Source organism: Cavia porcellus, unplaced genomic scaffold (assembly GCF_034190915.1).
Source record: "Cavia porcellus strain 051 isolate PalLab524CR breed Dunkin Hartley unplaced genomic scaffold, mCavPor4.1 scaffold_8, whole genome shotgun sequence".
NCBI classification, from domain to species: domain Eukaryota; kingdom Metazoa; phylum Chordata; class Mammalia; order Rodentia; family Caviidae; genus Cavia; species Cavia porcellus.
The window spans coordinates 49,405,899-49,415,867 of record NW_026947491.1 but is presented as its reverse complement, the minus strand read 5'-3'; the positions used below and the strand labels follow the sequence as shown (position 1 = coordinate 49,415,867).

Here is a 9,969-nt window from a genome sequence, read left to right as displayed (position 1 = left end):
CAGATGGTGAGAGTAATACAGGGCTTTAAATCGAGGTAATGGAAAGTCAAAGTGGGTTACTATAATATATCCTGCTATTTTTTTCCTTTAATTAAAAGGATAAAAATTTAAAAAAAAAGTATTAAAAAAGTAAATAATGGAGTGGAGATTGAGATAAAAGAGGGCATAACAACGAAACAGCACAGATCAAAACATAACCATTTAAGCAGAATAGTGTTTCACCACCAGATAATCCTGACCTAAAAGTAGTTACCATATTGTCTCTTTCCTTGAAATCCTTGAGTACAACTTCGTATACTGTAGCATTAAGTATATCAAAACAATGTAAAACCATTTAAGAGAATGACAGCATTACAGAGTATTTAGAATCGACTAACAGAAAATGAATAATGGTTTCTGTATAATCTCCTTGTCTTTAAAAGGTTTTTGCTTATACTATTGTACATAATAAAATCCAGTAAGATACAACCTATTTAGACCATTGGAGACAGAAGGACAAAAGCTAGATGAGACTTCAAAACAAGATGATACTAAATCAGTATTACCTATTAAGATGTCATTTTCTCCAAAATAGCTGTTCCTATCATCCAATCTTCTCTGTCTCATTTCTGTTGAGCTCTTATTCTGTCAGTAGCTGTCAGTTTGTCTTCTTCACTTTGTTCTCTGCTCCATTAGTCGTGGCCTCCACTATTTCTGGATTCTTTGTATTTTTCTTTTTTTAGAATATCCTGCAATACTCTCTGTAGAGTTGAATTGGTGGTTGCAAATTCCCCCAGTTCCTCTTTATCCTGGAAGCACCTTGTTTTCCCATCAATTTCCAGGGACAGTTGTGCAGGATATCTCAATCTTGGCTGGAGATTATTATCTTTCAAAGCTTGAATTATTTCCCCCCACGCTCTTCGTGATTTGATGGTTTGTGCAGAGAAATCTGCTGTAATTCTGATGGGTGCTCCCTTGTAAGTGGTCTGTTTCTTGTCTCTGACAGCTTTTAATATTCTGTTCTTGTATTGAATTTCTGGAATTTTTATTATTATATGCCTGGGTGTTGCTCTGTTTGGGTTGTAGGTAGCTGGGGTCCTGTATGCCTCATACATCTGAGTATCTTTACCTTTTGCTAAATTAGGAAAATTCTCCTGGATTATTTCTGTGAGTAGCTTTTGTAGTTCACTTGTTTGTGTCCCTACTTCTTCTTTTATGTTCTTAATCCTTAAGTTATGGCTCCTCTTATCATCTCCTTGTCTTTGTATTATTGCTGTTTGTTTCTTTGTTATTTTTAAGGAGCTTTTCATTTCATTCTCCCATATTACAATTCTGCCCTCCAGTTCAGATAGCCTGTCCTTAGTTTCTTTCAAGCTGTTATGCCAGTCTTCGATAGACTTCTTAGTTTCTTGGTAGTCCCTTTGAACCTGCTTCACATATTCTATGCTTTCCCTGTTTTCTCCATCAAACAATTTTCCCCTCTTTTTCTGTTCTTCCATTCCACCATCTGTTTTTTCTTGGGTGGGGCTTAGCATTTCTCTAACTATTTTGCATACTTCTAGCTTCAGGTCATTGATAACTTCATTCCTGAATTGGTCTATGAGGCTCTCTATATGGTGCTTTATGTGTATTGGTGCGGTGTCTGCTATTGCCTGTTTCTCAGAATTGGGGGCCGAGGAGCCTTTCTTGTTGCTGCCTCTTCCCATATTCTCTGTTCCTTATATATGCAAGCTTATATGAGAGGCCCAGCTTCTCTCCCTGTCAGCCACAGCCTGATCGAATTGCACCGGTTAGGTGTTCCCACTCACCGCTGCGCACCAGGCAGCCTACGCGGGGACCCGCCCCTCCCGGCCTCCATCAGGCTCTGCGATCTGGGTTGGGCCAGCCTACGGGATCCGCCGGCAGCGTCACGCAGGCCAGGCACTTTTCACCAATCCCGCCCGAGAGGGGAATGTGTGGCTGGAGTCGCCAGCGCGCCCTGCTCCCGCAGGACTGCTTGGGCCCAGAAAGTCCGCTGGAGTCAAACTGTGGTGGAGTGTCAGTTTCTCTCACTCACCTCGCCACAAGTCAGAACATGCCTCCCTGCCCGTCCTGTTTTCGACTCCGTTCGCAGACTCACGTTCTCAGAGTTTCCGCGCGTCTCTCTCCTTGCTGAGCTGATGTAGATGTAGCCGCCGCGCGGCGGAAACCCAAATCGCGGCTTCCAATGGTGCAGGGTCCAGCCTCAGCAGCGAGACTTTTCTGTTCCTGTTTTAGCACCAGGACTGCATTCCAAGTTGGTTTCTCTCAGCCGAGTTCGTTCCTGAGTCAGCAGAGCATAACTCCACCTGCTTATGTCTCTTTAGTCCGCACAATACCTGGCTTCTGAGCCTAGTTTTTCAGAGAGCCTCCGGTAGTTGCTGTTATCTGTCCGCCATGTTCTCCCGGAAGTTGATTTTTTATGTTTTGAAATAAGGTCTCACTAGGCAGTATAGGGCTGGCCTTGAACTTGCTACTGTAATGTAGTCTAGGTTGCCTCAACGTTGTTTATTTCTGGTACCTGGCACCTTGTGCTTGCCGGGCAGGCGCTGAGCTACTGGGCTATATCCCCGGCCCTCAACCTGTTTTTCAATACATGATGTGGGAAGCCGCCTATGATGGCGCCCATTTCCTGCTTCTGGGTTCTTCCCGGCCTGAACAAGCCCGCCAAATTGTCATGTCTGCCCAGTTACCCGTGACGCTAGCCTATCAGCTTGTTAGACGCGCTTCTCTGTGATTGGATACTGCTTCCCCTTATAAGAGGCTGTTCCTGCCCCCAACGGGCAGAAGAGGAACCAACAGTTGAGGGTGGCGGACCTTGTTAGGTCCGGTTCGCTGTACGCAATAAAGTTTGAGAGCTGATCCTGCTCGAGTTTGGCCTCCTGTCTTCCGCGGCTCCGGTCATCTGGTGGCCCGTACGGGGAAAAAGGTAAAAGACTCAGCGACGTGCCTCTTCGGCCGGGAGGTGCGATTGCTGTCGCCTGTGGTACGACGGAGGACCTGGCCCAATAACAACAGAAGGCCCCGAGCGCCTCTTCTCTTCACCCTGATCAGCTACGTGAGATACAGCGGTTCCCGGGACAGGTGAGTACTGGATCGCCTGGGTTGGGTGGACGCACCTAACAGATTTTGAGCGCCACACGGGTGGACGCCGGCCTTTTTTTTCCTTGCATTTGTTTCGCTTTCGTTTCGCCATTGTGGGCAACGCTGCTCGCAAACCCCTCGCTGACTCCCTAAGAGTCCTGCTGCGGACCCGAGGCATCTACATAAACCGGGTCACCCTTTCGAGATTTCTGGATCGTGTTAATGAAATTGCCCCCTGGTTTTGGCCCACAGGCTCTCTAACCCTCCCGTCATGGGATAAGTTAGGAGGGGATCTTAGATGCGCCCGAGAAGAGGGACGCTTGGATCCCATGGTTTTACCCCTGTGGGAACTGATTAGGGCTTGTCTGACGGACGAACAAACCCCCGGGCTTTGCTCAGCCCGACAGGCTCTTGACAAAGCTCGATCGGAGTGCTCGGAGGAGCCCGAAGTCACACTTGACTTTGGGCCTCCAGAGAAACACAAGGGCTCCGAAGCTCGCGACCCATGGTCGCCCCCTTCAGGGCGCCAGGCCCTACTGCACCGCCGTGGCCGGAAGAGGAGTTGCTCCCTGGGCTGCCACCTCCACCCGTGGCCGCCAGAGGGCGCCCACAACCTATGGCACTGCCCTGGTTAGAGGGAGAGCTACTTCCCGGATTACCTCCTGCGCCCCCTTCTGGGGGAGGAGGAGGACGTTCCTTCCGTATGTGGTAAATGCTCTCCAAGTTCTGGAGACAGCGGGTCCCATTAAACCCTCTTCAACGGTAGCCTCCATATTCCTAGGTATTCAACATCAGCTATGAAATAGAACCTCAAAAGTGTTCATCTCACATATCAGAGCCCATACTAATTTACCTGAGCCCTTGGCGGAGGGCAATGCCTTGGCAGACTCAGCCACGCGCCCGATATGGGTCTTCACCTTTCCCAACCCTCTGGAAGCAGCCCAAAAAATTCCATTCTCAGTTCCATGTTAATGCCTGCACCCTCATGGCGCGCTTCAACATCACGAGAGCACAAGCACGAGAGATTGTACGGTATTGCCCAGCTTGTGTGATCTCTTCACCCCAACAATCTATTGGCATTAACCCAAGAGGACTTCGCCCAAATCATATTTGGCAAATGGATGTTACACACATCCCAGAATTCGGAAAACTTAAATATGTTCATGTTTCGGTAGATACCGCCTCCCAGGTTATGTTTGCCTCGGCAGAACCCGGAGAAAGGGCCACCCACGCTATTAATCATTGCCTGGCAGCCTGGGCTGCTTGGGGAAAGCCCAATATACTAAAAACAGACAATGGTCCTGCCTATACCAGCAAAATTTTTATGACATTCTGTCAACAAATGTATGTTGTCCTTAAGCATGGCATTCCTTACAACCCCCAAGGACAAGGCATCATTGAACGGGCACATCGGACACTCAAGGGTGTCTTACAAAAGCAAAAAGAGGGGATAGGCCACGGCCTAACGCCCAAAGGCCATAAATTTTCTCAATTTAAACCACAATAATCATTCCCCTGCCATGGAACATAGCAATCCGTCCCCAACCGACAAAGGGCTGGTGAGATGGAAAGATGTCCTTACAGGACAATGGATGGGCCCGGATCCAGTGGTTAGCTGGACCCGAGGTGCGGTTTGTGTCTTCCCACAGGAACCAGGCTGCGAGCCGCTGTGGGTCCCGGAAAGATTGACGCGAGCAGTAAACTCCCCACCAGTTCCTGATAAAGCACAGGAGGATAAGCCCGCGGACACAAGTCAACTCGACCCTTCTGGGACCGACGCTCAGCGCCCGAGACCATCTACAAACTAAAATGTCTGGTTTAGAGCTTTTTCTATTCTGTTTGCACAAATTTGACCAACACTGTTAAAAATATGACAGCTTGGCTGCAAGACACCTACCTACCTAAGTTTCACAATTTGTCCCTCATAGTCGGTCAGGAACTTGACAATATGGACGGTATCCAACTAGGTCCAGTCAGGGGTTCTCCTGGCCCAACCTGACTACTTGGATCCTGATTGCCGTGGCCATCCTAATGGGGCTTGTGGTTATTAAATGCTTGTTAGATCGCCTCATACAAACTCAGCAGCAGGTTAAGATCACAGCTATGGCAGCCATGCAAATGGCAGCAGGTGGCCCATCAGGCCAGCAGGCCGCTGCATATCTCCTTCACATTGCAGAACATCAGCTATAAGAGCTGAGTGGGCAAGCCAATGACGGGTAAGACGGGAAAAGCCCTCCCGGTCAACCTAAGACAGGCTCCACTCAGATATACATGGCCTATAAGGTCAGGGGTCCCTCCCGGAGTCAAATTATTGGCATTGAGATGCGAGACCAAGGGTACTGCAGTGCCATCCGCCCCAAAGGTTGGGGGGAAGGCAGGAATGAATGTCTATATGCATCCAGGTTCGGTTCACAAAAGCCTGGCCCTGCGAAAAAATGAACCACTCACCTTGAGCATGGTCCTGGCGCAAGGATATGCACAAAACAAGGTGATGCACAGCAGGGTATAGACCTCTACATTCTCTCATGCCTCGGCCTACAAGGTAGGCCCACTCCTAGGTGTCTAACAGCAACAAGGTCATAGACACCTTGGAGGGACCCACAGACCATCCTATTTTAATAAATAAAAAAGGGGGAGATGTGGGAAGCCGCCTATGATGGCGCCCATTTCCTGCTTCTGGGTTCTTCCCGGCCTGAACAAGCCCGCCAAATTGTCATGTCTGCCCAGTTACCCGTGACGCTAGCCTATCAGCTTGTTAGACGCGCTTCTCTGTGATTGGATACTGCTTCCCCTTATAAGAGGCTGTTCCTGCCCCCAACGGGCAGAAGAGGAACCAACAGTTGAGGGTGGCGGACCTTGTTAGGTCCGGTTCGCTGTACGCAATAAAGTTTGAGAGCTGATCCTGCTCGAGTTTGGCCTCCTGTCTTCCGCGGCTCCGGTCAACATGATTTTTTTTTTTTCTTTTTTTGAGACGGTTTTGCTATATAGTACAGCATAGCCTTGAACATGTAGGCCAGGCTGATCATGAACTCATAGCGATCCTCCTGCCTCTGCCTCCCAAGTGATTACAGGCATACATAATTTCTAAACATGTAATATTTCAGGTCATCTATGGAGATTTTAGTCCTCTGGAGCATAATGCTGCATCACTAAGCAAATGTGGACCATCACTGTTTTATTTCAGTACCTTTGTTTTATTTGTCTCCTCAGCTGGGCCCTGGAAACGGTCACTACTTGACCAGGACAGCGGCGCAGGCGCTGGACGTTGGCTCAGCTGCACTGCGCTGGGGAGACTGGATCAGAACGGGTGTGGATCCCAGCCCAAACACTGCGGGAAGGGGCTGATCACTGAACCACTCTGCTTCGTTCGCAAACCAGGAATTACTAAAGCCACTTCCGTCACGACGCAGACTAGATGAGATTCAGTAATTAAGCACAAACTGTTACCGATATTCTCTCCCCTCGTCCCCACACTTCCCAACGCATCCTTAACGCCACTCGGCCTCCAAACAGGCCGGGAATTTGGCAGGGTAGACTGCAGCCGGCCCTGGTTTAGGGGCGGGGTGTGGACCCCAACCTTGAGGGCGCAGGCGTCCTGGAAGCGTCTCTCCGAACCCGCCAGGGCACAGGACAGGCGGGGCGGGAGCCGGAGGCCACGCGGCACCAAGGCGCACGCCTCGCGCGCCCCCTCCCGCACGACCCGGGAGCGGCACCTGTTTTTTTTTCTTTATCCTACTGCAGGAAGGTGAGGACTAGCTGAGCAGGAAGAATCAGTCACTGTCTTAGATTGAGCTGAGCTGTCTCCTCGAAACCTTGGAATGGTTTAACATAACAAGATGAACCTTTTTATCTATTATACAGTGTGTACAATAAGTTACACTTATTGTAACACACTGCAGCTAACATTGGAATGCCAAGGCTAGCTGAGTTTTGTCACTCTCTAATTATAGGAATGGACTGATCCTGCCTTACCCATCTGTAAATACAGTGACAGGCTATAAGTTTTAAAATTTCCTTTACAGTACTAACATCACAAATTTTGTAAATACCCTGGAGGAACAGCTGCATAAGGCTTGGCAATTGGGCAAGTGGGAAGAAGGATATAACCCAAAGCTTCAAGCAGTGTGGTTCCACTGGGGTTGCCATCTTTATGAGTGACTTTCCATTCTTTGAACCAAGGTATACTGGCACTTGGCTCCAGCATATTGTCACCATTCCAATCAGAAATTGGCACAAAAGCTACCATGTTTGGGTTGTAGCCTATTTTCTTAATGTAAGTGATGACTTCCTTAGCAATTTTTTTGTATCTCTTTTGGCTGTAGGGTGGCTCAGTGGAATCCATTTTGTTAAAATCAAAGTGAGTTGTTTCACACTCATCATATAAGCCAAAAGGCATGATCATGGGTCTGCCTGTTCTTGGAGATACTAGCTTTAAATTCACTGATACCAGCAGTAACAATCAGGACAGCACCTTCAGCCTGAGATGTGCCTGTAATTATGTTTTTGATAAAGTCTCTGTGTCCAGGGTCATCAATGAGAGTCACATATTTGCTGGTCTCATATTTCCACAGGGAGATGTCAACGGTGATGCCACACTCACGCTCAGCTTTCAGGATATGCATCACCCAGAAATATTTTAAAGAACCCTTCCCCATCTCAGCAGCCTCCTTCTCAAATTTTTCAATGGTTCTTTTGTTGATGCCACCACATTTGTAAATTAGATGCCCTGGCCAGAAGGTGGACTTGCCCCAGTCCACGTGATATTAATGTGAGTCTTCCATACCCATGTTAGCTTTGATTTAGTGGTGGTTTTCACTACACCTGTGCCCTTGTGGCAAACCCACTGCAAAAAAAAAAACTTTCTGTTTTGTTTTATTTATTTATTTTTTTTGAGACAGGATCCACTGTCTAGTCCAGGCTGGCCTTGAAATCACTATGTAGCACAGGCTGGCCACTAACTCACAGCAGACCTTTTGTCTCAGCCTCCTTGTGATAGGATTACAGGCATCCACTACCATGCCAAGCATAATATAAGTAATTCTTAAAAAGTGATAATAATTTATAGCTGGGCATAGTCATCAGTCATATAATCTGAGCACTCAGGGAGACCAAGGCAAGAGGATTGCAAATTTAAGCCCAGCCTAAACAGTTTAGAAATTTAGTGAGATACTGTTTAAACATAAAAAAGGACCGTGGATATAGCTCAGTGCAAAGGCTGTGGGTTCAATCCCTAGTACCACAATCAATAACAAAGACTACTGATACTTAATAGCTAGACATGGTGGTACACTCCTATAATCCCAGCATTGAGGCAAAGAATTTCAAATTTGACCCCAGCCAAGGCAGTTAGTGACTTAGTGAGAAATTGTCTAAAAATTTAAAAAAGATAAAAAAAAAATTAAAAAGTGATGAGGACAAAGGTTAGTGCAAAGGCCTTAGGTTTGGTCTTCAGAAATTGTGTGTGTGTGGGGGGAGGGTTTCAGAATGATTTTGGTTTTTTTTTTTGTCTTTTCTTTTTCTCTCTTTTTTTTGGAGGGGGGAGGGCGTTGAGACAGAGTTTTGCTATACAATTTGGGCTAAACTTAAACTCACTATGTAGCCCACGTTGGCCTGAACTCATGGCAGTCCTCTTGCCTCAGCCTCACCAAGTCCTAGAATTACAGGCATGTGCCACAACACCTGGATACTGTTGCATTTTTTATGGCATTGCTATAGACATATATTTAGTATGTATCTTTTTTTCTATTTCTGGTACTCTTGTGAGGCTTTTTCTCATTTCCTTTTTTTAGTTTTTCTAAATCACAGTAAAAAAGAACACAAAATTTACCATTTTAACCATTTATAGGTGTACGGCTCAATAGTGTTAAGTATGTTAACTGATAGAATTTTTGGTGCAGAAGGGAATCATCTGATAGGATTTGGGTGCGGCTGAAAAGATAAGAAGTATGAAATAAAATCGAGCTTTATTTTAAGAATGTGGGGAGAGACCCCCTGACCCACCAGGGTCTGGCATTCTCTCTGCCAAACACGTGGTGTGGGGGCATACATGTAGCATAGGGTCGGGGTGGTGCCTAGGGGGCATTACTAATGCACAGGTAGCCCACTGGTATTCATTTCTCGCCACAGGTAAATTGCCTAGGGGCGGGGAAAGGTGGCCTCAAGATAGAGTCTCTTGGTTCTGCCTCCAAGCCTTCACCGGCTACACTGTCCTGTTTGGGGCAAAAACCTTTCATTAACATTATTGTGTGAGCAATTTCCACAACTTTTTCATCATGCAAAACTGAAACTCCTGTCATTCAGCCACCACAGCCCTTTCTAGTGGCAGCTGCTGACCACCGCAAAGCCACTCTGGAACAGCACCTGTGGGAACTGGTTGTGTGCAGGTAGCCAGCTGAGGTCTGAGCCCAGGGCAAGGTGCTCTGGCCCACAAGGGAGAATGAATGGGTTCTCACATCCCAGGAGCCACAAACATTGCTCCCCTACACGGACAACCTGGGGAAGTCTGGGTGGGCCCTTTGCTCGCTATGAGTGGTTGTGGTCGCTGGTGGGGACAGGTATCTTCACAGGTGAAGCATCCTTACACTTGTGTTGTGGCCATGAGTAGCACGGCCAGGTGTCACAGGTGTACCCAGGTGTTGAGGGTCACAGATGAGGACTGGGGCTTGTAGCCACCTACATTGCCTAAGGGTGAATTCCTTTCCACAGATGTGACCACAGATGCCATCTGTTAGGTCTGAGAGAAGGGGGAGGAGGAGAGAGAGGGAAGTCCGTGGGAGGAATGGAGTGGAGTGGACGGCTGTGAAAGTAGTGGGCAGCGGTGACTTTATTCCGGGAATGCGGGGAAGGGGCCCCCCGCCTCTGGCCCCGGGGCGCAGCATCTCTGCACCC

At 47.7% G+C, this 9,969-nt stretch overlaps 1 pseudogene; it reads right to left on the bottom strand.

Moving 5' to 3' along the window:
* Nucleotides 1–6,311: 6,311 nt before the first annotated feature.
* On the bottom strand, nt 6,312–7,841 carry LOC100719161 (putative elongation factor 1-alpha-like 3; annotated as a pseudogene).
* Between the last annotated feature and the right edge of the window lie 2,128 nt (nt 7,842–9,969).